The 26,223-nt window shown below is 53.2% G+C and overlaps 1 long non-coding RNA gene across 4 annotated transcripts; it reads left to right on the top strand.

Annotated features, from left to right (window-relative positions):
• Window positions 1–1,170: 1,170 nt before the first annotated feature.
• LOC147366511 (uncharacterized) lies at window positions 1,171–14,532 on the top strand. Of its 4 annotated transcripts, none has more exons than XR_015132524.1 (4): window positions 1,171–3,311; window positions 3,688–3,868; window positions 6,556–10,259; window positions 13,425–14,532. It is a non-coding gene; the product is annotated as an uncharacterized LOC147366511 (long non-coding RNA). The 4 variants fall into 4 exon arrangements; XR_015132525.1 differs by lacking the exon at window positions 13,425–14,532 and having other exon boundaries at window positions 1,171–1,406; window positions 2,780–3,311; window positions 6,556–11,055; XR_015132526.1 differs by lacking the exon at window positions 13,425–14,532 and having other exon boundaries at window positions 1,171–3,174; window positions 6,556–11,055.
• The last annotated feature ends 11,691 nt before the right edge of the window (window positions 14,533–26,223 follow it).

Here is a 26,223-nt window from a genome sequence, read left to right as displayed (position 1 = left end):
CACATAAAAGCTGTGCTATCTACTCAAATCTACTCCTCATGATGGTACACACACATAAAAGCTGTGCTATCTACTCAAATCTACTCCTCATGATGGTACACACACATAAAAGCTGTGCTATCTACTCAAATCTACTCCTCATGATGGTACACACACATAAAAGCTGTGCTATCTACTCAAATCTACTCCTCCTGATGGTACACACACATAAAAGCTGTGCTATCTACTCAAATCTACTCCTCATGATGGTACACACACATAAAAGCTGTGCTATCTACTCAAATCTACTCCTCATGATGGTACACACATATAAAAGCTGTGCTATCTACTCAAATCTACTCCTCATGATGGTACACACACACATAAAAGCTGTGCTATCTACTCAAATCTACTCCTCCTGATGGTACACACACATAAAAGCTGTGCTATCTACTCAAATCTACTCCTCATGATGGTACACACATATAAAAGCTGTGCTATCTACTCAAATCTACTCCTCATGATGGTACACACACATATAAAGCTGTGCTATCTACTCAAGTCTACTCCTCCTGATGGTACACACACATAAAAGCTGTGCTATCTACTCAAATCTACTCCTCATGATGGTACACACACATATAAAAGCTGTGCTATCTACTCAAGTCTACTCCTCATGATGGTACACACATATAAAAGCTGTGCTATCTACTCAAATCTACTCCTCATGATGGTACACACATATAAAAGCTGTGCTATCTACTCAAATCTACTGCTCCAGACCTTTTTTTAAAATGGCAAATAAGGAATTCTCTTTATATTTATAAAGTTCTGTGTGCAAATGCAACTGGAGAAAATTTGCAAGTTAGTAAGACACAATAAAAGCCCTTAATGAAATCACCACTTCATGTCTCAAAAGTAAAATAGCCACTTTTAATATAAACTCTGTTCATAAGAATATATCAGAAAATTATTGCCCACAGCAAGCAGCAGAACACAGGAATGTGAGTTCAAACAGACTCACAAATCACTTTCAACATACTTTCACTGTGTCTGCGAAGAGTTATTCAAGACTCGGGTTGAAGGTCCCAGGACTCAAGGACAGGCTTGGCAGAAGGCCCTCGTGATAGAGTATACAGCAACACCCAGAACCACCCAAGCTGTTCCCCTCAAGGGCGATCGGCAGAAGGCCCTCGTGATAGAGTATACAGCAACACCCAGAACCACCCAAGCTGTTCCCCTCAAGGGCGGTCGGGGACCTGACTTCCAGGGAACCGAGGTGGCTGGACACAGCCCTGGGGCCCCCATCCTGGCCTGGAGACATGACTCCAGACTCAGTATCTGTGGCAAGCCAGCTCTGTGCCGTGATCTCATGACGTACCTCCTTGGACCTGCTGCTGCTCACAAAGGAGCCCTCTTTGTTCCCAGTAAGTGCAGATGGTGAGTTTTCAGAACTGTCCCCCTGGGCGTCTTCATTCTCCACACACTGGTCGTGATGAAAGGAGGTCATTTAATGCGCTTGGGGGCATATTTAGGAAAGAACAAGACCGAGGGTTTGATACATTTCTCACCGCGGACACCCTGCTGGGTCATCTGGGCTGAGAGCTCAACACACCTTGACCTTTGTATACAGAGCAACGGGAAACTCGCAAAGCAAGATGGTGCTTTAGCTCTTAATCACCAGAATCGGCCTTTGCTGAGGTTTCAGGTTTGATTAGATGAGTAAATGTTCTCCGCAGAGGCGGAGAGGGTTTTATGAAGCCCTAAATACCCCATGGCACCCCACTCCAGTACTCTCACCTGGAAAATCCCAGGGACGGAGGAGCCTGGTGGGCTTCAGTCCATGGGGTCGCGAAGAGTCAGACACGACTGTGCGACTTCACTTTCACTTTTCACTTTCATGCATTGGAGAAGGAAATGGCAACCCACTCCAGTGTTTTTCTTGGAGAATCCCAGGGACAGTGGAGCCTGGTGGGCTGCAGTCTATGGGGTCGCACAGAGTCGGACACGACTGAAGCGACTTAGCAGCAAATACCCAAGAGCTGCTGCTTGTGCGTCAAGCAGGAAAGTCCCCCCAGAGCAATCTCCTGAGAATGCAAACTGCGGTTCCCGTCCTCCAGCTCCTGGGCTACAGGCTCCCTGCCCATGTGTCCGCTTGCCTTCCTGATGACTCTGGGAAGAACTGAGGTTCACACTCTATGCATCCGGAAACCCACGTCTAGCAATGCTGAAGAACCATTCTGGGGCCGCTGTTGATGATCTATGATGATCATAGCCAAAGTTCGGTCCCAAGTTGGCCCTTCCAGGGGTTCTTGGCAACAACATAGAGCTGCCTGTGACCATTTGTGATGCTATTTTTGTTTGCTTGTTAATCTTTTAAAAACAAACCATGGTCAGAATAAGCCGGTCCTTTTCTTAGTAGCATTATGAAGCAGTGTTTGTATCACTTACTATGTGCTGTGCTTAGTCGCGTCTGACTCTTTGCAACCCCACGGACTGAAGTCCACCAGGCTCGTCTTATCCATGCGGATTCTCCAGGCAAGGACACTGAAGTGGGTTGTCATGCCCTCCTCCAAGGGTCACTTACCATAATGTAGGAACAGCCTGATGCTGCTTAAAATGTCAAGTTTACAATGAGAAGAAGGGTCTCCTTTGCCCCGGTCCTCCAGGGGCAGAGGAGGAGTGGCTTTGCGGCCTAGTCACTTGCTTTTGGTTACCAGGACTGCTTACCTGCCTTGGGCCAGGATATAATCGTTTATTTCTCATAGAGTCTTACAGTTTTCTCATCTGCAACACACAGACTCATTTTGGAGGTGCGTCCAGAATATGAGGTGCCACGGGCCTCCTCCTCCCAGTCCCCAAGCGGAGTTCCAGTCGCTGTCCCCAGCTGCCCTCTAGGGTTTCTGCAGCCGGAAAGAAGCTGTCATCCCTGCTTTCTTCTCTGTTCTCACCCTGGCTGATGGGTATTTACAGAGGTTCTTAAACGTAGTTGAGCAGGGAGACGGGAGGTTAGAGTGCTGGCGTGCAGTCAGGCAGTTTGGACAAAGACATGTTAATCTGCACCAAGAAATCCCAGGGACAGTGGACCAAGCAGGGCCTGGAGTTCAGACTGTCAAGCAGCAGCTGTCTTTTCCTCCAGACACACAAGAACCAGAAAGTGTGCTTCCTCTTTCTTGCCCGCAGGGTCGCAGCCAGGTGAGGAGCAGGCTGGGTCCCCAGGCTGGCGTCTACCTGGCTCTCCCTCCAGGGCCACGGGGTCCCCAGGCTTCCCTCCCAACTAAACAGAAAACAGCGCACATCTGTCATGGGTCCGGGAGACCCTCAGGTTAAATGTAGGAGTGCTGCCTGGAGGGTGGGGGGAGGGGCGGGGAGGGGGAGGGGAGAGGGCAGTGGTGGAGGAGGGGGGGAGGAGTGGTGAGGGAGGGGAGGTGGGGGAAGGGCGGGGACATGGGGGAGGGGAGTGGGAGGGGGGGAGTGGAGGTGGGGATGGGCGGGGTGAGAGATGGACAGGGGGTGGTGGGGAGGGGGAGCGGTGGGGGAGGGGCGGGGAGAGGTGGGGGAGGGGTGGCGGGGGAGGGCCGGGGGCCTTAGCAGAGACCCACCAGGGAGCCTCAAGGAGGTTCCTAAAGGGCCTTTGGAGAAAGAGCCAGGGGCAGGGAATACTTGACATCAGCTTCCTTCTTTCTAAATGTCACTGCTGTGCTCAAGGGGGTCACTGCAGGTCGGGCCACAAGGCAGCGTCTGTGGCTCCTGCTCCCAGACCTAAAAATAGCGAGGTCCTGCTGTCCACCTGAACGGACCACGGCGGCGTGGGCGAGAGACGAGGCCAGGACACCTCACACGAGAACACGCCGCCAGGCCCCTCCTGACCTAGCTGAGATGGAGGAAGGTGAGGACCTTCAGCGCAGGCCCAGTCCTTGGGCGCAGGGGCCAGGCCGGGACCGGCCAGGACCAGCGGGGACCAGCCAACGGAGGCATCTCAGAGGGGCGGCCGCTAGACTGATGCCATGTGGGCCCCTCGGTTTTGCCCCCAGTGGGAATATTTACAGAAATGGGTGAACGCTGAAATCCGGGGTGTGTGTGCATGTGTGTGTGTGAGTGTGCGTGTGTGTGTGAGTGTGTGCGTACATGCATGTGTGTGAGTGTGTGCGTGGGGGCTGGGGTGCCCCTGTTGACTCTGATCAGCCCCCACTGCAGCCAAGGAAGCCGAGACTGCAGTCCTGCAGGTCATGGAAGGCCCCTTCGCTCTGACTTCGCTCCGACCACCCTCTGCTCCAGCCCCTCCTGACTCTGGAGGTAGGGGGCACGCAGACTGAAGGCTATTGCCTTGTACACTATCGCTCAACTATTTCAGAAGTAAACACGTCAGACCCAAATCATTCTACCCTAGAATGAAACGTCCGTCTTCACCGTGGACAGAGGGGCAGGAGTGGGCCTGTTGGCGGGCCCGGCTCCCGTGCACACAATCCCCAGGGAGGGTCCTGGGTAGGTGTCCCGGGATTCTCTCCCTCTGCCGCCTGCCCCAAGGAAACCCCTTGGGAGGGAAGACGTCACCGTGCTGGTGCCAGGCTCTGCAGGCGCCTTCCCAGCCAAGGCAGTGTTAGCACAGGCGACATGCGGGTGGCTGGAGATGCACTTGCTCACCGCAGAGTCCTCCTGCTGGCTGGAGGGGAACACAACTCGTGGTGCCCTCTCCCAGGCCCAGCCAGCCCACACTCTGCTTGTTCTAGGTGGGTAGAGAGCGCCCTCCCCAGCCCACAGCCCAGCGCTCCGACCCGGGAGCCATCCCACCATCCTCCCCAAAGGCCGGGGCCATCCTGTGGCCCAGGGTCTCCGGGTTGTGGCTGGCATCTCTAGCGGCCACGGACGGCTTCCACTGGAGGACTTCACAAAGCTCTTGACTTCCCTGGTGGCTCAGAGGGTAAAGCGTTAGCCTACAATGCAGGAGACCCGGGTTCAGTCCCGGGTTTGTAAAATCTCCTAGAGAAGGCAATGGCAACTCACTCCAGTACTCTTGCCTGGAAAACCCCACGGGCGGAGGAGCCTGGTGGGCTACAGTCCATGGGGTTGCAAAGAGTCGGACACAACTGAGCGACTTCACTTTTACTTCTTTCACTTTTCAGTGCTGATTAAAACCCAGTGCTTGGACCATTCTTAAAGATGTTGACGTTTTAAAAACGGCAGCACAGTTCAGTTCAGTTCAGTCGCTCAGTCATGTCTGACTCTTTGTGACCCCGTGAATTGCAGCACGCTGGTTATTCCCACAATGCCCTGGTAATTGCAGCACGCTGGTTATTCCCACAATGCCCTGGTAATTGCAGCACGCTAGTTATTCCTACAATGCCCTGGTAATTGCAGCACGCTGGTTATTCCCACAATGCCCTGGTAATTGCAGCACGCTGGTTATTCCCACAATGCCCTGGTTTTTCGTCCTTAAAATAGTTCTATGCGTCCACTGATCTCCCCCACGTGCTCCTGACAACGACCTCATGGCTGAGCAGGGCTGCCCTGAGTTTCCCTCCCCTTGGGGCTCCCAGGCAGAGGAGGGAGAAGCAGGAGCTGAGCGAGTGGCTGCGCAGGGCTCCGTCTAGGGAGGCTGAGGATCAGCCCTGCTCTTGCAGGCACTCCAAATAAACCCTCTCCTTGAAACCCGAGCAACGCGGTAAGGCAACCTGCCCCGGCTCCCCGAAAGCCAAGAACGGAACAAACAGCTGCATTGATTTGAGCCCGGCACCCGCTGGGTGTGCGAGAAGGCCAGCTGGCAGTGCCCCAGTGCCCCCCAGGGCCCCCGAGCCAACCAAGTAAACACTGAGAGAAAGTCAAGTGCATTCAGATGCCCAGGGAGCTGTCAAGGGCCGAGCGGGTCGCTAGCCCCCGAGTTTCTAGCCCGAGGGAAACACTGAGCCTGTGTTCATCTCCTGGTGCAAATGCACAGCCGTGGCGGATCACACCCACCAAGGATTATTCTCCAAAATTAATAGAAAAGAGATGACCGAGACTGAGCGTGAACAGTCCATCTGCTGAATTTTTGGTGCCCTTTGCTGTTTTACACATGAAGTAAGTGCCTTCATGACAGTAATCCGGCCACCCCTGCCTTGTGATGAGGCTACTTCACTGTAAAACCTTGGCTCAAAGAGGTTAGAACGCTTGTTCAGGTCGCTCCGAGGGCAAGAGGGTCTCAGATTTCCACCCGGACAGTGGCCTTAAACATAAAGATGAACGCTCTTGCCCAGACTGTAGCGATGAGTTTACCAAGGGAACCACTGTGTGTGCCTCCGGGTTCTCCCGTTCAGCCGGCGGGCGCCGGCCGGGGCCAACAAGGCCAGCTGACGGCCCCGCGAGCACAGGCTTCCTCTGCAGAAGCAGGTTATTTCTTAGGGACTCTCCTCTTGAGAAAAAGCATTTAGAAAAAGAAACCAGACTCCAAGTAAAGTTGGAAATGAAATCCTGGGGCGTAAAGCACTGCATGACAGAGTTAATCCCCCTGCGGCACTTAGAGCTCCGAAAATGGGATTAAAAACAAGACAAATGGCCCCGAGAATAACGGACGCTCTTTGTCCTTTGTTTGACCGATAGGCGGCCAGAAGAGCGGGTCCCAGGAGCCAGGCTGGCAAGAGCTGGGGCGTGTCTTTCCGTAACTGGAAGACTGATGAGCTGTGAGGAATACCACGCGCGACACGCACGGCTCCCGTGACGGCAGACTCACAGAGAGGACCCCGCGTGCCCGCTGATGGGAACCCACGCGCGACACGCACGGCTCCCGTGACGGCAGACTCACGGAGAGGACCCCGCGTGCCCGCTGATGGGAACCCGCGAGCTACACGCACGGCTCCCGTGACGGCAGACTCACAGAGAGAGGACCCCGCGTGCCCGCTGATGGGAACCCACGAGCGACACGCACGGCTCCCGTGACGGCAGACTCACAGAGAGGACCCCGCGTGCCCGCTGATGGGAACCCACGCGCGACACGCACGGCTCCCGTGACGGCAGACTCACAGAGAGAGGACCCCGCGTGCCCGCTGATGGGAACCCACGCGCGACACGCACGGCTCCCGTGACGGCAGACTCACAGAGAGGACCCCGCGTGCCCGCTGATGGGAACCCACGCGCGACACGCACGGCTCCCGTGACGGCAGACTCACAGAGAGGACCCCGCGTGCCCGCTGATGGGAACCCGCGAGCTACACGCACGGCTCCCGTGACGGCAGACTCACAGAGAGAGGACCCCGCGTGCCCGCTGATGGGAACCCACGCGCGACACGCACGGCTCCCGTGACGGCAGACTCACAGAGAGGACCCCGCGTGCCCGCTGATGGGAACCCACGAGCGACACGCACGGCTCCCGTGACGGCAGACTCACAGAGAGAGGACCCCGCGTGCCCGCTGATGGGAACCCACGCGCGACACGCACGGCTCCCGTGACGGCAGACTCACAGAGAGGACCCCGCGTGCCCGCTGATGGGAACCCGCGCGCGACACGCACGGCTCCCGTGACGGCAGACTCACAGAGAGGACCCCGCGTGCCCGCTGATGGGAACCCACGCGCGACACGCACGGCTCCCGTGACGGCAGACTCACAGAGAGAGGACCCCGCGTGCCCGCTGATGGGAACCCACGCGCGACACGCACGGCTCCCGTGACGGCAGACTCACAGAGAGGACCCCGCGTGCCCGCTGATGGGAACCCGCGCGCGACACGCACGGCTCCCGTGACGGCAGACTCACAGAGAGGACCCCGCGTGCCCGCTGATGGGAACCCACGCGCGACACGCACGGCTCCCGTGACGGCAGACTCACAGAGAGGACCCCGCGTGCCCGCTGATGGGAACCCACGCGCGACACGCACGGCTCCCGTGACGGCAGACTCACACAGAGAGGACCCCGCGTGCCCGCTGATGGGAACCCACGCGCGACACGCACGGCTCCCGTGACGGCAGACTCACACAGAGAGGACCCCGCGTGCCCGCTGATGGGAACCCACGCGCGACACGCACGGCTCCCGTGACGGCAGACTCACAGAGAGGACCCCGCGTGCCCGCTGATGGGAACCCACGAGCGACACGCACGGCTCCCGTGACGGCAGACTCACAGAGAGAGGACCCCGCGTGCCCGCTGATGGGAACCCACGCGCGACACGCACGGCTCCCGTGACGGCAGACTCACAGAGAGAGGACCCCGCGTGCCCGCTGATGGGAACCCACGAGCGACACGCACGGCTCCCGTGACGGCAGACTCACACAGAGAGGACCCCGCGTGCCCGCTGATGGGAACCCACGAGCGACACGCACGGCTCCCGTGACGGCAGACTCACACAGAGAGGACCCCGCGTGCCCGCTGATGGGAACCCACGAGCGACACGCACGGCTCCCGTGACGGCAGACTCACACAGAGAGGACCCCGCGTGCCCGCTGATGGGAACCCTTCCGTAACAGAGAGACCAGAAGGCCGGGGGCTGCCATCAGGGGCTGTCAGCTCCACAGTAAAGCACACTTGACCTTCTCCAGGTTTTGCAGGAATTCTCCTTTTTGGTGGGTGCGTGCATGCTCAGTCACTCAGTTAGACTGACTCTTTGTGGCCCCATGGACTGTATATAGCCTGCTAGGCTCCTCCATCCATGGAATTTCCCAAGAAGAATACTGGAGAGGGGTGCCATTTCCTACTGCATGGGATCTTCCCGACCCAAGGGTTGAACCCATGTCTCTTGTGTCTCTTGCATTGGTAGGTGCTTCTTTAACACTCCGCTACCCGAGAAGCCCAAATGACAAACAGATCATTTTGTTTCTTTGGTCATGCCTTGCAGCACATAGGCTCTTAATTCCCTGACTCGGGATCGAATCCTTGCCCCTTGCATTGGAAGCCTGAAGTCTTAACCGCTGGACTTTTGTGTGTAATTCTGTAGTATTTCATCACATGGACAGATTCATGTCAGCACGGCCCTAATCAAGATACACATAACAAAGTGCACAGCTCATCTTTTAGGGGGTTGTGCCCACGTTTCCCAACTAGGAAGACATCAAGGAAAACAAACCTCAGAGTAAAGCATGGATCTGACCTTCGTGGAACCAGAAGGGGCTGGAGCCCGTTTCTGAGCAACAGTGAGCAGGTGGCTGGGAGGGGCAAGTAGGCAGGCGGGAGAAAGAGGAGGCATGGACCTTCTTCCACCTCATTGTTTACCTTGAAATCAGCACATTTCCTTACTTAAAAATACTGAAACCTAGGAACTATATTCAATACCTTGGAACAACCTATAATGGAAAATAGTCAATATATATATATATATTGATATATATGTATAACTGAATCACTTCCTTGTACATCTGAAAAAAGATACTGTAAACCAGCTACACTTCAATTAAAAAAAAAAAGGAAACCCAACAAACAACCAAGAAGTCAAACACAGACCAATTATTGAAAGGAATGAAAATGTCCACATGGGATCACAAGGCTGAAGGTGCAGGGGTCATGGGGCCTGCCCAGAGCCTCGGGAACCTACCACGCGGGGCTTCTCCCACACTGGGCGTTTCAGCAGAAAGTCTCTGGGGCCCTGAATTCAGAATTCTGGAGTGTTCCAGGAAGGCATCTGTGCTGCAGAGAGAAACAAGAAGAGGAAGCTGCCTTCTCGGTGGGCTGCCCTGAAGACAGAGAGTCCCATCCCGTCCCAGGAGCCCGCCCGCTCCTCCTGGCCCCCAGGCCGACAGAGTCCAGGACACCAGCTCACACTGTGTCTGCAGAGGCTGTGCATTTGTCTGCAGAAGCAGGCTCTGTTTCACTTTGTTCTGATTCAGCCACTTGTTCGAGAGACTGAAAAGTTGGTTCTGTAGGGGTCTCTTCCTCTGTTTAGGCAGAGTTGGTAATTTAACCAAAAATCCTGCCAGCACATCTCTAAGCTCTCGAGTTTTCTTCCCCAAGCCTGCTGACCCCCCTCTGGAGGATCCCAAGCAGGTGCTCACCTGAGACAGGATCCCGGTGTGGCTACAGGGGTCACCTCACCCACACATACGAGCCCTTATTGTAGTGTCTAGAGCATTAACTAGGTACATGAGAAATCATTTCATTTTATTCTTCAGAGTGAGACAAGATCAGTACAGTGACTTATCCAAGTTAAATTAATCAGTGGCAGAAAAAAACGGAAATAACCTCCCCCATAATTTATCTTCCTTGTAATTTCCTTCTGTATGTGGACTCTGGGATAACTACAGTGCTTATGTGAAAAACACACAGAGAAGAAAAATACATTCAAGAGACCAAGTGTTTGCAGGGCAGCAGAATGAAAGCAATTCTGTAAGTAATAAAGAATTTTATTTAAAAGCTGTAATTACTTATTAAAATTCATATTAATAGAGTCTCTAGAGTAGCTCTTAATACCTGAAGCTCGTTTTAATTTCAGTGAACGATACTCCTATTGTGCATAGGATGTGCGATAGGATTGTGCACATGACGGTCCCGTCAGCAGTTGGCCTATTTGGTTCTCCTCTACACCTCACTTTTAAGTCCTATTTCTTGCCCGCCAGCTCTCTACCTCCAAGCAAAGCAGGATGCTTCCCTGTCCCCCCTGGCCCCTGGGGGTCCTACATGTGAGGAAGAGGGACGCTTGCCCTGAGCCCCGCCGGGAGCAGTGCAGGGCCGGGCCCAGGATCACACCTGCCACGGCCCCAGCCCAGGACCGCAGGTACCACGGAGAGGGTCCGTGGACAGAGTTCCGACAAGATGTGCAAATCCAGTCTGCTGACTCAGGGCCCATTTCAGTCACATCCGACCCAGATTGACTCAGAAAGACAGGCTCGGAGAGAGCCAGGCCTCTTCCTGACGGTCTGAGCATCCTGTGTGCAGACCGCAGTGTATGAAATCTGGGATCTGCATTAGCCGCGGCCACCCTCTACGCCCCGCCCACTCGCTATACCCCGCCCACTCGCTATACCCCGCCCACCCGCTGTACCCTGCCCACCAGCGGCTTTGCCCCCTTTTCTCATTAAAGTGTGTCACAGCCCCCCGTATAATTCTGTGCATTCACCTAGAGCACAGAAGTCTCAAGAAATGAAGAAAAAGCAAAATAAAGAAAAGAAAATGCATGCAAAGATCTTTTGAGTAAAAGACTGTTAATAAGCATTAATGGCTAACATGTCTATGTAATCCCTCATTCTTTTGAACTAAATTTTTCTTAAAACAATGATAAGGAATTCTGTTACATGAGGTAAGACAGCTCCATTTATGTTTGCTGGGATAGCCGGCGCAATCGTCATCACTTTATCCTGCACTTTACACTTGCCCCTTGCTCCTTCTTCCAGCTTGCTTTGCGATGGGGAGTTTGTTGTTCTAGACACGCCTGACAAATCACCACGTCCCCTTGTTTGCCTCAGTTGCTTGAAGCACCACATTTATACCCATTTCCCACCTTGAGAGGTTCACCCTGTGTGTCTTTGATTCCCCAACTTCATCTGAAGCTTTTATGTATTTTAAATGTATTTCTACTTGCACTGACACCCTAAAGTATCCGTTCTGTCCTAATACACTAGACGTGTTTTATAAGCTGTGAAAAAGTTTTATATTGGACTGCCTTGACTGAGGGGAAAATGAGCCTCTGACAGAAGGAAAAGTATCCCATAAACATTTATTAAACCTAAATTAGCCACACTAATTTGTCAGGAAATGATAAAAGAGCCTGCCACATTATTTTTCATTCTTTATCTATCAGCACCTTTAGCCACTGCCTTTGAGAATCTTAATGTACCTTCTCTAACTGGAGATATGAAGTTGTGTAAAGGTGGCTTGTGTGTCCACAGTTCAAACTTTCAGGATTCATTTTGGCCGCAGTTAGGTACCACAAAACGGTAAATGATTTTTAAGAACTCTCTAAACAGTGCTTTATTTGCATGGCCTACAGGGCATTCAGTAAATGCAATGAACATGTTTCTTCCTAAATGTTTTCATGATGTTTTAAATACTCTGGATTTACTAAATACTTGAACACACTTGGTTAATCAGTATCTCTCTGCCCCTTAATCTCTAAATGCAAGTAGGCTTTAAAGGAAATTATGGCTCATATGTTTCTGATTCCTGTATTCTTACTGAAACTTATCTAAATGTTGCTTTGTAATACTTATCTGATGTTCAAGAGTTTTTGAACTTTTAACTGTTTTCCCAAAGTCAGGACCTTATGTTTGGAAAAACAATTAGCTGGAAAGCCTACATATTTCAACTCTGAACTCATAAGGTTTGCAAGGACTTTTATACACGAGCAAATGTTATTCTCTACAAATAGCTGGGGATCAAATCATTGAATTCCATTTTTCCTCGTGGGAGTGGGTAGGGACCAAGGGGATGCGCTGGGAGGGGAAGGTGTGGCGGCTTTGTGCCGAGACCGGGACAGAATTTCAGGAGACGTGGGTGTGGAGCTGGGAGCCCTCTGTCTGGGCCTCTGGGCCCTGGGGTGGTGGCTGGTGGGGTCTGGGGGGTCCAAGTGGGGTCCCGTGGCGGGGAGTCCAGTGGGGCTGGGCTCAGGAGTGGCCAGGACGGCTTCATTTCTTTAGTTAGGTTTTTATCTGGGTACATCAGGTCTTAGCCGTGGCACGTGGGATCTTTCACTGCAGAGCGTGGGCTTCTCTCTAGGACGGCACTCAGGCTCAGCAGTTTGCAGCTTAATTGCTCGGTGTCATGTGGGATCTCAGTTCTCCAACCAGAGACTGAACCTGCGTCTCCTGCAGTGCAGGGTGGGTCCTTAACCACTGGAACCACAGAGGTCCTTGGACCTGGGCTTTGACTGGATCTCTGCAGCACCGTGGCCCCTCCAAACGTCTTCATGTTGGGTTTGAAGGGGAGATGCTGTTGTTCCAGAAGTGAGAGGTCTGGATACACGAAGGCTGGGGGAGTATTACGAACACCCTCCTAACAGGAGGAGAGGCGTGTTACTAGTTCCGTCCCAACTGTGGAGAAGGGCAGCAGGCTCAGGGGCTAGGAAAGGCTTTCTTTCCAGTTGTCCTTGAACTAGAATTCCTCAGGGATGCCTGGGGGAGAACGTTAATGCAATAAGCAGCACATATAAAGATGCCTCGCACGGAGAGAGGCGCTTTATCTCTTCCACACACACACACAAATTTCTTACTTCAAATAAAGAATCGGGCAGCTGTATTTCCCTGATCCCCACGGGGTCCTGTTAGTCCTCTGCGCCTGTCTCCTCCGCACACACTCCTCACTGCACTTCCAGGTGAGCTGCTGAGGAGCTCTGTCTGCAGAGGTGGACATGGCTGATGGACACCCGGACTCCCAGGTGGCTATGCCCACGTTACTCTGGACACACAGAGCTGGCGGCCGCAGGAAAGACAGCCCAGGTGAATCCTAGATCCCCTGGTGCGTAGCTCTGTGAATATGGGTAAATAAACCACACTCTTCAAGTTCTGTCTCTCCTTCTTTGAAAAATGCAAATAATAACACGTATCTGGTCCGTTTCAGGGTTGATTTTGCTGAGTATTTGCAAAAGGGAGTCATACACTCCAGGGCCCTGCCAACGCCAGCTGACACAGCACTTCAGTCATGGAGGCACACCCCCACCAGCCCCCACGTCATCCCACTGGACGGACGGAGGTAGAGGTCTCTCTGCAGGTTCAAAGGGCACCTTGAGTCAGACCTGCTTGAGGACATGTGGCCCCACACCTGTAGGTGAAGCATTGCTCTTCAACTGATCCATTTAAACTCGCCGGTTTCTGGAAATTTGTCTCAGAGGCAGTGTTAGCTCCTCCCCGTGCCAGGATGTACCTGGGTGCTCGGCGACTCCACCCCCCAGGGCAGTTCTGGATGAACCTGAGCACAAGCTCCTGCCCCCGCCTCATGGAGACATCTACGCTGGCAGTGTCTTTTCTCCACAGCGTGCCCTGTGCTGCAGACAGCCCTGCACCCCAAGGACAAGGACAGCTGGACGGCCCTCCCCCAGCAGAGTCATTGGTGCAAACTCCATGCAGGACCTGCTCTGTGCCTCCTGAAGACACAACCCCGGGACCCGTGAGGCCACCGCGAGAGACCGGAGCAGGGAGGTCGACGAAATTCCAATCAAGTAGCATCACAGCCCAGCTGGGTTTTGAAGTAGCACCGAGTCTGGCACAGCTCTAAACCTGGATGCACCGGATGTGGTCGAATTTCTGAGGAACAAGTACATTCTCCCAGTGTGAGCAAGCTTGGAGAGCCAGCTTCAGGCCTGGGCCGGGCCGGGGCCAAGTCCGGGGGAGAGTCCGGAAGAGCGGTGCAGGTGTGAGATGCCTGGAAGCCGTCTTCATCTTCGGACGCCGGATGCCTGGGTGCCCGTGAGTGATCGCGGGTTGTGAGTGTGGGGCTCGGGCAGCACGTGTGCCCCGGCCTCCTTGCTGACCAAGGGGGAAGCTGGATGGACACAGAGCCACTGTCTTCTGTGACTCTGCGGTCCCGTCACCAACACGAGAGATGTCAGCACAGTGGATGCCTTTAGCTGGGACACGCTGACTGGGATGGCACAAAATTCATGAGCATTTTGGCAAAGCCTAGACGTAGTCAGGGCTCGGCATCTGATCAATAAACGGTGTGAGAAGAACGCTGTGTGTCGGGCTGGCCACGGTACCCGGCTTTGGATCAAACCAGAGCCAGTGCGTCAAGGTGAAGGCATTTTAGGTGCTGCTGCTGCTGCTGATCGCTTTAGTCACCTCCAGCTCTGCGACCCCATCGACTGTAGCCCACCAAGCTCCTCTGTCCATGGGAGTCTCCAGGCAAGAGTACTGGAGTGGGGTGCCATGGCGTCCTCCAGGGGGTCTTCCTGACCCAGGGGTTAAACCTGCATCTCTTATGTCTCCTGCATTGGCAGCTGGTTCTTTACCACTAGCACCACCTGGGAAGGCCCTGATAAAGCCGACAAGCCCCACAATGTGGATCAAACACATTCAAGCAGCTGAAGACCTTAAGAGAAGAGACGGGGGTTCCCTAGAGGAAGGAATTCTGCCAGCAGATGGCCTTTAGGATCTCAGCTCTCCTGAGGTTCCTGTTGCACAGACACACACACATAGACACACACACATACAGATACATAGACACACACACACACACACACGCGCCCTGGTGGTCCAGTGGTCCAGACTATGCTTCCAAGGCAAGGGGCCCAGGTTCGACCCCTGGTTGAGGAACTAAGATCCTGCGCACCATGTAGCCAATACTTTCGCCACCTGATGAGAAGAACTGGCTCCTTGGAAAAGACCCTGATGCTGGGAGGGATTGGGGGCAGGAGGAGAAGGGACGACAGAGGATAGAAAAGACCCTGATGCCGGGAAAGACTGAGGGCAGGAGGAGAAGGGAACGACAGAGGATGAGATGGTGGGATGGCATCACCGACTCAATGGACATGGGTTTGGGTGAACTCCGGGAGCTGGTGATGGACAGGGAGGCCTGGCGTGCTACAGTCCATAGGGTCGCAAAGAGTCAGACACGACTGAACTGAACTGGACTGAACACACACACACGTACACACAGATACACAGACACACACACACACAGGCACATGTATAAACACACATCCACACGCACACACGATCGATCTCTTTCTCTGCACAGCCGTGACTGATAGAGTGAGTAAGAAACAGACCGAATCTCCACTGAGGGGCTGCCTGCTCCAGTTCGCGACCTGGACAAGGTGGGGGCCCACTTGCTGTGCTGATCTTGACGGGTGCGCGACAGAGACTTGATGTGCATTTGTGGAGTGAACCCCAGGACAAAGTGCAGCCCTCATGCTCGTCTGTGGCTCCTGATGCGGAGCAGGATGGGGTCAGGTGCCTGCCTGCAGGCCCGCTGCGGGGTCTTGCCAAATGTTATCAAAACCACCCACTTTGAGTTGCAGGGAGCAGGCTCTGGTCCACCCACCTGTGCCCTCCCTAGGCTCGGGGTTACCCTGCAGGGGCCACGGGTCCACCTTTCTCTCAAGGGGTCGGGCGTCCCTGCACATCATGGGCCGGCCTGTGGCAGAGAAGCAGGAAGGCCTGCATGTGTGGGAGCTGTGGGCTCCTCAGGACCCGTCCCTGTTGAGACAAGTCAGCCTTGGTCGGGGCTGGGGACACAGGACTCGAGTCAACGGCAGCTGCTTCGCTGACCTCTGGGAGCCTGGCTCACAGAAATGCCCTGCTTTGCAACGTGGGAGAACAGAACACAAACATGTAGGAGACACCGAGGAGTCTTAAACCCCAGGACGGATGAGTCAGGAGTCCAGGGCCAGCCGTGGCCCTAACTCAGTGATACCTGACGCTTCCTGGAGATGAAGGTTGTGCGGTGGGCTGACAGGCGGGCAAGAAGGAGCTTCTCTCCCTCTGGAAGGAGCCCCAGGCCTGAGCCCCCTCCTGCTCTCTGACCTCTCTTACATCCTTGGTCAGAAAGCAGACCCTGCCCCGGCCCCTCCCAGCTGACCTGGCCGACGCCCCACCCAGCTCAGGAAGGCGGGCGCTGTTCTTCATGAAAACCTTCAAAGGTTTTTCCATCACTTCAACTCTGAGCACAATTTTCTGATGGAGAGAGAGACAACTGAGCCGTGTGTAACCACACAGCACTTAGCCACACACCCTGAGCCTGACCTAAGTACATGGCAGACCTCGGCGCTCTTTATGGGCGAACCCCCAGCAACAGAAGATGGGGCAGCACTCGCTCAGACCCTTCCCACCACCAAACCCTTTCACCTCTTGCAAAGAAACTAATGCGACCTTGACGCCTGCCGTCTGATGGGAATTCCGTAGCCCAAGCAGAGAGTCAGTACAAGAAACCAGCTCAGAAGTGAGCGCTTTAGCCGTGTTTGCCCTCAGCCTAGCTTACATCTCTGGTTCCCAACCATCTGCGTGACTTGTCCATGCCTTCCACGCAAATGTTTCAGTATAATATCAAGGCAACAGAGAGTCCACATTACTATTTCACTACTGGCTCTGTAGCCAGGCATGAGAGCATTTGAACATGAAAACAGGCCTAAGAAAAATATACAGTAATGCTCATGTGATAATCTAAGCCGTATGTTTCATGTTTTACATACATGATTGATGCTAACCCAAAGCAAAGCTCCGTTTAAAACAATCGCAGCTGTCAACGAGCACTCATTTCACATTTGCATGTTTTAAAGGATTCCAGGGCAGTGGAATATGGAAGTCATTGTCTTATAACCGTTTTCTCTTGTGATCCCGTAATGCCGTGTAGCTTTTGAAATAGCCCACAGGAATGAGTTTGCCCCGGGATGACTCACCCTGGCCTTCAGGCTCACGTTCAGCCAATTGTTTTATGTTGGAGATATTACTGAGTCACAATGGAATTACATAAATTGTATCTGGGGACGCCTCCGAGGACCACGGGAAAGTCAGAGTTGGAGCTTGATTACTGTCCCCGGAGGGGCGGGGAGGGGAGGCCATTACAAATCCGTGATGAGCTGACGCTCTTGATGGAGCGCCCCTTTAACCAGAGACAGACGGCTTCGCTCGAGTCAGGCAGGATGAGGACGCCATCCTCACGAGAGGCTGGGCGCCGCCTGGACCCCAGCGAGGCCGAGCGTTTCTGGCCTTGTGGTGCGGGCAGAGCCACAGGCAGGTAGCCGGGTCCCTGGGCCCAGGCAGCAGGCACCAAGGGTACCCGACACGCGTCCCAGGGAGGCAGGGCTCCTGGACTGACCGGAGACACGCACCTCTGACCATCTCCTTGGAAACCAGGCCAAACTCAGGCCTGTCTTCACCTCTCTTCCCAAGATCCTGCCAGCTCGGCTCTGACCTGACTTCCTAACCCTTCGCCACGATGAAACAAGAAGGAACCTACAGGGTTCCTCAGCTGAGATGAGATAGCGCAGAGAGGGAACTAGAGTTTCATCAGGGAAACATTTTGCTGGGATGCTGTCAAAGGATGGGGCCTCTCAGGCCTCAGTCTCTGGGCGGTTGGTTGGTTCTGAAGGAAGACAGGGATCTGGCAGGCAGGGGAATGGAGGCGAGAGAAACACAACTAACTCGGATAACGCCTTGCCCTGGAGGCACCGGGACCGTTGGTTGTCAGGAACCCAGAGCACAGCAGGCTGTCAGCGATGTGGCTGGCTGGTCAGATGCAGCAAGGCTCCCATGAAGGGCCTTCTAACAGGATCTATTTGGTAGAGCTGAGTCATGCAGAAACTTCTGCTTTTAGGAAACAGCTAGTTTTTTAGCTTTGTTGTTGTTTTTAGTTGCTAAGATGTGCCCGACTCTTTGTGACCCCATGGACTGCAGCACGCCAGGCTTCCCCGTCCTTCACCATCTCCTGGAGTTTGCTCAGACTCGTGTCCATCGAGTCAGTGATTCCATCCAACCATCTCATCCTCTGTCGTCCCCTTCTCCTCCTGCCTTCAATCTTTCACAGCATCAGGGTCTTTTCTAATGAGTCAGCTCTTCCCATCAGGTGGCCAAAAACTGGAGCTTCAGTTTCAGCATCAGTCCTTCCAAAGAACACTCAGGACTAGTCTCCTTTAAGATGGACTGGTTGTATCTTCTTGCAGTCCAGGGGACTCTGAAGAGTCTCTCCAGTACCACAGCTCGAAAGTGTCTACAGATCAAAGACTTCTGGTTATCACTACCAAAAAAAAAAAGAAAATTAAAATGAACACTCTGCTATTTCCTCCACCATCAAAATGTTTACAAATTAAATAAATAAAGCTACTCTATCAGGCAAACCCTTTAAAAAGTTTATTGTCATAGGGAATGAAATTTTTAAAATGTGTTATGAAATTAGGTTTTGCCTAAGGTCACAAGTTGACTCATTGGAAAAGACTCTGATGCTGGGAGGGATTGGGGGCAGGAGGAGAAGGGGACAACAGAGGATGAGATGGCTGGATGGCATCACTGACTTGATGGACGTGAGTTTGAGTGAACTCTGGGAGTTGGTGATGAACAGGGAGGCCTGGTGTGCTGTGATTCATGGGGTCGCAAAGAGTCGGACACGACTGAGTGACTGAACTGAACTGACTGAAGGTCTTAGGACATAAAACTTACAGGGAGAAATTCATCAGGGGTATGGTTCAGATTTCCTCATGTGGTTGAAATTTGCCATTGACCTGCAGATAAATGTCGGTTTCTCCTTCAGTGTTTCCTGGAGTGCTCCCTGTCCTGCCTGGGGAACTTTAATGTAAACAGTTTGTCTCCGTGGAGGGGAAGAGCTGAGGTGCATCAGTCCAGGGGTCTCGAGTGCTCAGGACGGCATGCCGGGCAGTGGAGGGGTTTGATCCGGGTGCTGGTTCTGGTCATGCACCTGGCCTCACGTGGTCCGCTGTCCACCCTCTCGTCCACTCCCTCGTCAAGATTGCCAGCTGGGCCTTTTTTCTGTCGTTGTCATGACACGCAGACCCCGCTCACCTCACTGCTTCAGTTTGTACCTGCTGCGTCTTCACCCGACCCTCCCAAGGTCACTTAGGCTTCTCACTTCTCGATGAGCTGACCTCCAGATGGTCCATTTAGAGAACCCGCCATGGGGTGACTGTTTGGGTCCCCTCGCCCAGGTTCCTATGTTGGAGACTTCACCCCAAATGTGACAGTATTGGAGGGGTCTCAGCTAACTACAGGTGGTGTCAGAAGTGACCTGAATTGCAGGACAGCCACGTGGGGCCCGGAGCATTTGCTGGTGAAACCCCGCATGCTCGGTGTCGGGAGCGCTGTGGGTGATGACAGTCCAGAGCCAGGCGGACATTTTCTATTTGTTTCCTATTTTCCTGCATCATCTGTGATAAAACAGGGATGGGTGGAGAAGAACAGGACAGAGTGGAGGAGAGGAGCAGTCAGGTGACAGAAAGGTGGTGAGGCCGGCCAGACCAGCCCAGACTAGATGCAGAATTAAAGAGGCCTGTGGGCAAGGGGCGGGGGCTGATGGAGTTTCTTTGTGAAAACAAGGAGACCATCCCAGGATGAAAGAAGCGAGTGGATGGGAAAAGAGTGAAAGGGGGTAAGCGTGACTTTTCATGGTAACGCTTGGGCCACACGAGGCACCGTGCCCACCCATCAACCAGCCAGGAAAGCGGACAAGCTCCAGGCACCCCCAGACACCCACCTAGTGCCCCCAACACGCCAGCCTCTGCTTTGGGAGCTGGAAACTCATGCGCTAGAGGGGAGGAAGCTCTGCCCTCCTTGACTTCTGAGCAGGAGGCGGAAGAGGACACGAGAGAGAAGCGCACGTGCCAGCACTTGGGCACGCCCTCCTGAGGATGAGACGCTCCAGGCCCACGATGCTGGGCAGGTGGTGGGGTCACTGACCAGGGAGTTAAAAGCATGAGCTTCTGGAGGACGCAGCCATTCATAAGACCTACTGCTCTGAAGGCCCCACAGGGGCCCCAGGGGGATGGACTTGAACCGAGGGTGATGTGGACCAGAGTGGCTTCACCAGGTGGGAGGAACTGCCTCAGGCTCCACCCGGAGAGGGGCTGAGGGCTTGCAGCTCTGACAGGGTCTGAGGAGGTGTGGACCGAGCTCACGGCTGGTGGAAGGAAAGCTCCCAGACCCAGGCCAGCCAGTCCCAGGCCAGCCAGCCCCAGTCCAGCCAGACCTGGCCTCAGAAACCAAGTCACCCCTGAGAAAGTGGTGTTTCCTGGGTCTCTTTCTGATCGTCCAGTGGAGACCCAGGGGGAGAGGGGAGGACACACACTGAGGCTGGGAGGCAGAAACTCCGCAGACCGCCTGCTGAGGCCTCAGCCCAGAGGGCCGGCCGGCCTCAGGGCCCTTCTTCCCTCCCCCTGTCTTGCCCTAGTGTGACTGACAGCACCCCCACCAAGCCGAGAGCTCTGTTCCCAGGATGTTCCCCAGACAGAGCTCTAGGGGCCTTAGAGAATTAGGGCTGGAGGAGCGGGGCTGGGGTCAAGATAGGCTCTTCTCAGCTGGGGGCCCTGTGAGTGGAAGAGAGGATCTGCCATCACAGAAGGGAACCAGGTGACAGGGAGGAGACAGGCGGCCCAGAGCCCGTGAGGGGCAGGGCCACCCCATCCCACCACGAGCAGGGAGAAGGACGTCGGCCCAGGGGTCCGAGGGTGGGGAAGAGAAAGCCCCCCATCATGGCCTCGGGGTGAGGAAGTGGCCAGCTGGGCTTGTGAAGGGCGCGCTGGGCGTCGGGGAAGGTGGGGGGCTGGAAGGGTTGAATGTGGGCCCAGAAGAAGCTATGAAGTCCTCCTGGAGGAAATCGAGGTGGAGGTGACACCGACGGGCCCAGCATCATCAAAGGGGACGCCCCGTGGACTGATTTTCTGTCTCCAGACACACCTCGCTGCCTGGGCCCTGGCACAGGTCCAAGACATCTGGGTTCGCTCAGCTCCGGGGTTCCGCCCGGCGAGTTTCACAGAGCACGCTGCAGAGGCTGAGGACGTTTGCAAGGGGGCAGTTCTGAGGACAAAGAAGAGGTTCTGCCCTGAGCCGAGAGGAGAGCTAAGGTCTGAGTGAGGACAGACGGAAGTCAGCGCTGTCTGCAGGACCAGGAGGCCATTCCCGTAGTTCCCTCGATTCAAGAGGAGCAGAAGCTGTGGAAGCAGCCTCAAGGGCTGGGGAGCCACCCGCAGGGACGGCGGGGTCTCTGAAACATCCGCAGCAGAAATAACCAAGGAGGAGACAGGCGTGAAGGGACCTGGGCGGAGGGGACTGGGAGGTGGCGGTCGAGGAAGGCTTTGCGGTAACCGGAAAGAAGGTCTCAGAGGTGGGGCGGATGGCAGAAAATCAGGGCCTTCCCACCAGAGGAGGGAGTGGAGGGGACGTGTAGATGGGACAGCACCGGCCCTGCCCCGGAGGAGCTGCTCGGTGGTCCCGTGCGTCAGACATTAATGCTCTTCTTTTCCAGGGAGGATACGGACGCCCAGAGCTGCTGGGAATCCTGCCCAAGGTCACAGACTCCTAGAGCAAAGTGCGAGTTCAACTCGCCCCCACCTCCCAAGTCAGCGGCCCCTCACAGGAAGGCCTCGGCCTTCCGCCGCCCACTAGAAAAGGGCACGATTCACCCTAGCACTTGGCACACATGGGTGGAGCTCTGCTCTGCCCCACTTGCGGTTCTAGAAATGTGACAAAGAAGAAAATGTTGCGACTGACGAGAGAGGCAGGCGGAGGACAGTGGGTGGCGGGGCCCCCACGGGAGCACTGGGCAGGACCCTTAGGCCCGAAACCAGGAGAGGTCGTGTGGCCAGGGCCCACCTCTGGCTCAGGCGTGTGAGTGGCTCAAAAGAGAAAGCACCCCAGTCAGACGCGGTTTAACGGGTTGAAAGCGCGTCCCATCTGTGCTCAGATAAGGGTCCTTTGGGCCCGCTGCCAGAGCATAGCTATCTATGGGCTTTTCGGCAGCCGGAGGTGACCAGGGGACCAGCTGGGGCTGGTGAAAGGGCTTCCTCTCCAGGCTTTAATTGTGTGATCGATCTTCATTTTAGTCAACATGCGTTTTATCAGCAAGATGGAACACAGACTCCATGCCCCACTCTCCCAAGAAGCAGCTCTGGAAAATGCACTTGTGTAGCATTTGACAAAAAGATGAGCTAGTCTACATTTTTTCAGTCATGAAAACCTAAATAACATGAAAAATAGCAAGCCCACTCTAAATTTAGTAAATGACATGTTTGTGTCTCAGTAAGAATATGAAAAATAGAAAAATCAAAAGGTGACCGTTGCTGTTAACTAAGAGAGGATATGTGAAGAAGAAGATAAGTGGAGACAATGGAAATAAACTCACTGAGAAGGAAACATTAATCACAAAGGAGGCTTTATCTGATGTGAACTGTGGCCTACAGACAATTCTTTGCTGAATCTGAGGTTTTCAAATGGTGGCCATCGTGACCTGATTTAGTTTCATAAATGATGTTATTACAAATATGATCTATGGTCCCTAGAACTGTATCCTGTACTTGGCACGTGGATTTTCAAACTTAAAAGGAGAAATAACAGATGGATGTGTTCATCTCAAACTTTACAAGTAAAGGAATTCTCAACAGCCCTTAGGGAGCTACAGTGAATTACCGCTTAGCTCCCCAACACAAAAGCAAATAAAAACAGCACATTTGGAAACGATTGGTTTCAGGTTTGGGGGGAAAGGTGGAATTGTTCGCATTTGGGTGACAGAAGAGTCACACTGATTTACCAACGTGGAGGTTCGTTTCTGAGGCTAGACTGTGCTGTGGCCTGAGGAAGGCATGGAGACTGACAGGACTTGGAGGCACCGTGGGAGGCCGGGGTGGGCGGTGGCCTCTGACAAGCTTCATCACCAAAGTTGCCAACTACATCCAGCTCCCATTTTCCCTTCCCTGGAACAAGTCTTGAGAGTAGCAATAATGACTGGATGTAACTCATTTCTCAAGGTTTCATCAGATACACGTATCTTCCAGGCGAATACATTAGGAAAAGTCGAAAATAACTGAAGTAGAGTTAGAGAGAAAGGGACGAAATGGAAGACAGACTCTTACATCAAACCTATTGATTCTTTAACGTGTCGATGGCACAACAGGGCCGTTTTCATCCAGCCCAGCAGTAGCCTTTGAGGCTTTCGTGTGGTCACTCTGTACGGTGGTGAATAGACCTGCTCTAGTCACAGGCTCTGCTTCGAGGACCTGATGAGACAGACACGAGCCCGTTTAGGCGGGTTCCATCACCCGGGGGCAGCGTTTCTGCGTGTTCCAGATCAGGAAATGTCAGGGACTGTGGGGTCACCAGAAGGAATAGCCTTTCCTTACAGGTATGAACATCAGCGTTGCTATTAATACCTTCTGTTTTCACTTCATTCCTCTTTCCCAAGCTGGGGGTGGGGGGACTTGCATTTAAGGCTCAGTGAGCATAGAGTCGGGCTTCCTAGGTGGTGCTAGTGGAAAAGAACCGCCTGCCAACGCAGGAGATGTAAGAGATGTGGGTTCGATCCTTGGGTCGGGAAGATGCCTTGGAGGAGAGCATGGCAACCCACACCAATATTCCTGCCTGGGAAAACCACAGACAGAGGAGCCTAGCAGGCTACAGTCCGTGGGGTTGCAAAGAGCCAGAAATGGCTGAGGCGGCTGAGCACGCACTCACAAATGACAGCATCAGCATCAGAAAGCCCAGAAGTTGTCAGCAGAAGTCACTCCAGTTCACATGAGCTCCGCTCAGCACCACCAACTGCTCCTAAACCCTTTCCAAAACACATTTCAATTATTCATTTTATCTTACTTCTAGAAATATGTTTCTTTTATTATAATAGGGCTCAGTTAATAACATTTCTCACCAAATTAGACCATTTTCTTAGATGAAAAAGCAGAGTTGGACACATTTTAAGTAATGAAACAGCGTTTCCGGTCTAATACTCAGAGCATCATGAATATGTAAATTTAGACTGAACCATTCAAGGTGGTTCCCCAGGGCGCACTTAGAAGATCTTAAGGAGTTAGCGCTTGTCCTCTGAACTACAGCCACAGTAGACAGGAAAGGCAGCACGTAGGCAGTGTGGTTGGGAGTACAAAAATCCATCTTTTAAAACAAAGAAACAATCTATTGACTGAGCATAACTTCAACTGAGGGAAATCAAATCTTTGTTTTGAAGGTAAGATGTTAATAACGAGGGTATGAAATCTTCCCACTGTGAAACACACATGACCTGAATTAACTGGTCAAGTTGATCAGAGCTCAGCAAGCATTCAGATGTCAGAGAAAACAGGCGGCACAGGGCATTTCTTTCACATGAGCTATGTAAGGGGCGGTAAACACCGAGACCTGTGCAGGGTCAGAGGGCGGACAGGGCCTGTGGAACACTCCCTCCGCCCCCGGCAGCCTCCCCTCCGTCCCACCGTGGATAGCAAGTGGCTAGCTCAAACTCTGAAGAAGAGATGCAAAGCCGAGATGCCAGTGGCGAGGGAAATTCAGCAGCTGTCGACTGAATGGGACTCAGTTCAGTTCAGTTCAGTTCAGTCGCTCAGTCGTGTCCGACTCTTTGTGACCCCATGAATCGCAGCACGCCAGGCCTCCCTGTCCATCACCAACTCCCGGAGTTCACTGAGACTCACGTCCATCGAATCAGTGATGCCATCCAGCCATCTCATCCTCTGTCGTCCCCTTCTCCTCCTGCCCCCAATCCCTCCCAGCATCAGAGTCTTTTCCAATGAGTCAACTCTTCGCATGAGGTGGCCAAAGTACTGGAGTTTCAGCTTTAGCATCATTCCTTCCAAAGAAATCCCAGGGCTGATCTCCTTTAGGATGGACTGGTTGGATCTCCTTGCAGTCCAAAGGACTTTCAAGAGTCTTCTCCTACACCACAGTTCAAAAGCATCAATTCTTCGGTGCTCAGCTTTCTTCACAGTCCAACTCTCACATCCATACATGACCACTGGAAAAACCATAGCCTTGACTAGACAGACCTTTGTTGGCAAAGTAATGTCTCTGATTTTGAATATGCTATCTAGGTTGGTCATAAGTTTCCTTCCAAGGAGTAAGCATCTTTTAATTTATGGCTGCAATCGCCATCTGCAGTGATTTTGGAGCCCAGAAAAATAAAGTCTGACACTGTTTCCACCATTTCCCCATCTATTTCCCAAGAAGTGATGGGACCAGATGCCATGATCTTCGTTTTCTGAATGTTGAGCTTTAGGCCAACTTTTTCACTCTCCTTTTTCACTTTCATCAAGAGGCTTTTTAGTTCCTCTTCACTTTCTGCCATAAGGGTGGTGTCATCTGCATATCTGAAGTTATTGATATTTCTCCCCGCAATCTTGATTCCAGCTTGTGCTTCTTCCAGCCCAGCGTTTTTCATGATGTACTCTGTATAGAAGTTCAATAAGCAGGGTGACAATATACAGCCTTGACATACCCCTTTTCCTATTTGGAACCAGTTTGTTGTTCCATGTCCAGTTCTAACTGTTGCTTCCTGACCTGCATACAGGTTTCTCAAGAGGCAGGTGAGGTGGTCTGGTATTCCTATCTCTTTCAGAATTTTCCACAGTTAATTGTGACCCACACAGTCAAAGGCTTTGGCATAGTCAATAAAGCAGAAATAGATGTTTTTCTGGAACTCTCTTGCTTTTTCCATGATCCAGCGGATGTTGGCAATTTGATCTCTGATTCCCCTGCCTTTTCTAAAACCAGCTTGAACATCTGGAAGTTCACAGTTCACGTATTGCTGAAGCCTGGCTTGGAGAATTTTGAGCATCACTTTACTAGCGTGTGAGATGAGCGCAGTTCAAATAAAACACAGAATGTGCTGCGGTCCTCTGCCCTCAGTCATGTCCGGTCCCTGATGAAAATGCTGACCCTCTGGCTGGTGCCCGGGACAAGACCTTGCTCTACAGACAGCAGAA

This window comes from Bos grunniens, chromosome 9 (genome assembly GCF_055505025.1).
Source record: "Bos grunniens cultivar Pamir isolate PY7600 chromosome 9, Bosgru_T2T1.0, whole genome shotgun sequence".
Classification (NCBI taxonomy): domain Eukaryota; kingdom Metazoa; phylum Chordata; class Mammalia; order Artiodactyla; family Bovidae; genus Bos; species Bos grunniens.
Note: the sequence above shows the minus strand (reverse complement) of the source record. Positions and strands in the feature narration are given on the sequence as shown.